Source organism: Otolemur garnettii, unplaced genomic scaffold, assembly GCF_000181295.1.
Source record: "Otolemur garnettii isolate 467f Iridium unplaced genomic scaffold, OtoGar3 scaffold00095, whole genome shotgun sequence".
NCBI lineage: Eukaryota > Metazoa > Chordata > Mammalia > Primates > Galagidae > Otolemur > Otolemur garnettii.
The window spans coordinates 7,128,507-7,130,061 of NW_003852490.1; positions in this window are offsets into that span (position 1 = coordinate 7,128,507).

Consider the following 1,555-nt stretch of genomic DNA (forward strand, 5'->3'; position numbering starts at 1 on the left):
GTTAACTCAGTTTGAATGAGGTCTTCAGATAGGTTACAACATAATTCTTAAAAAAATGCAAAAGATTCCTAGTAGACCCTATGGAAATGACAAATTTTGAGAAGTATTTAAAAGCACTGTTTTTTGCAGAAAAAGCCACTATAGAATTATGTTAAATAATAATACATATAAAAATGTTACAACCTTTGATTTAAACTAATGGTTTGCATTAGAAAGAAAGTACTAATAAACTTAGTGAAATTGTCATGGTTTATTTACTAATACTATGTTTTACAATTTTACATCAAAAAGTGAGTCAAGAATAAAAGCCTATTTCTTTCAAAATTGATCGTATAAGTTCTTTCTAGGTTGAATTGGCCAATTGTATAAGCATTACTTTTTGTTTTTCAACAACCATGTAAGAAAACATGATTTCATTTTTATTCTAATAAGGTAATTATGTACAATATACACAAGCTTAAACAAATTCAAGTAACTAAATCTATCTTTTCATATGCTGCTTATAAATCCTTATTTGACTAGTTGAAGAAGGAATATGGATGCAGATATGCTTCAATACCAAAATCCAGTTCCATACTTATAGACATTAAGATAATTGACAGATCATTAAATTACTGAGTGTTAGCGTCCTCCTCTGTAAAGTGTGAGAAATATTTACACAGCCTTACGATGACTGGATCATAACGTGGGTTAGGAGAATAACAGCATGTCAAGCCACAGCAGTTGTGCAGTAACTTTCCCCCACTTCAGATCATGCAAAAAAAAAGGGAGGGGGGGTATAGTAAGGATAGAGGGTGCATTTATCTATCAGATACAAAAATGCTTGCGAACTATAAAACTTACTGGTACCAATATGAAAACTCTTTAATTAAATGCCTATGCAGTGTTAACAGTATGCCAACTAATGGTTAAATATATAATTTTCTAAATATGTCATCACTTTGAAAACAGTTTTCCTCACTTTTCAATAATCTCACTAACTGTCACAAAATCATATCCCATCATGAACTGAAAGTTACACCTGGGTAAATAACGTCAAAAGCAATGAAATGACAGCCAAAGTTTATTCACTTTCTAAACTACGAGGATTTAAATAAATTCTATTCTGTTTGGTAGGAAGTGGAGTCCCCCTCCACCTTTCCCCCTGAAATAAGATATTTAGTGTCTGGGAAAGGCTTAAAAACTCAGGGGGGAGAATGCATAGGGGGGAAATGACCCAACTATCCGAATACATCAGGGTCTAAGGAAAGTTGACTCATCCCTAACCCGAAACTCCAGCTACTGCAGCCATAAGGAAATCAAACGGCACGTTATCAGTCTTCCTTGGTATTTGGCTGATCTACCTGCCTGAGCAATTAAGACCCGAGCACATAAGGCGCCAGCCACGTACACCTAAGGTGGCGGGTTCGAATCCCCAGGCTGGACCTGCCAAACAGAACGACGGCTGCAACCAAAAAATAGCCGGGCGTTGTGGCGGGCGCCTGTGGTCCCAGCTACTTGAGAGGCGGAGGCAGGAGACTCGCTTGAGCCCAGGAGTTGGAGGTTGCTGTGAGCT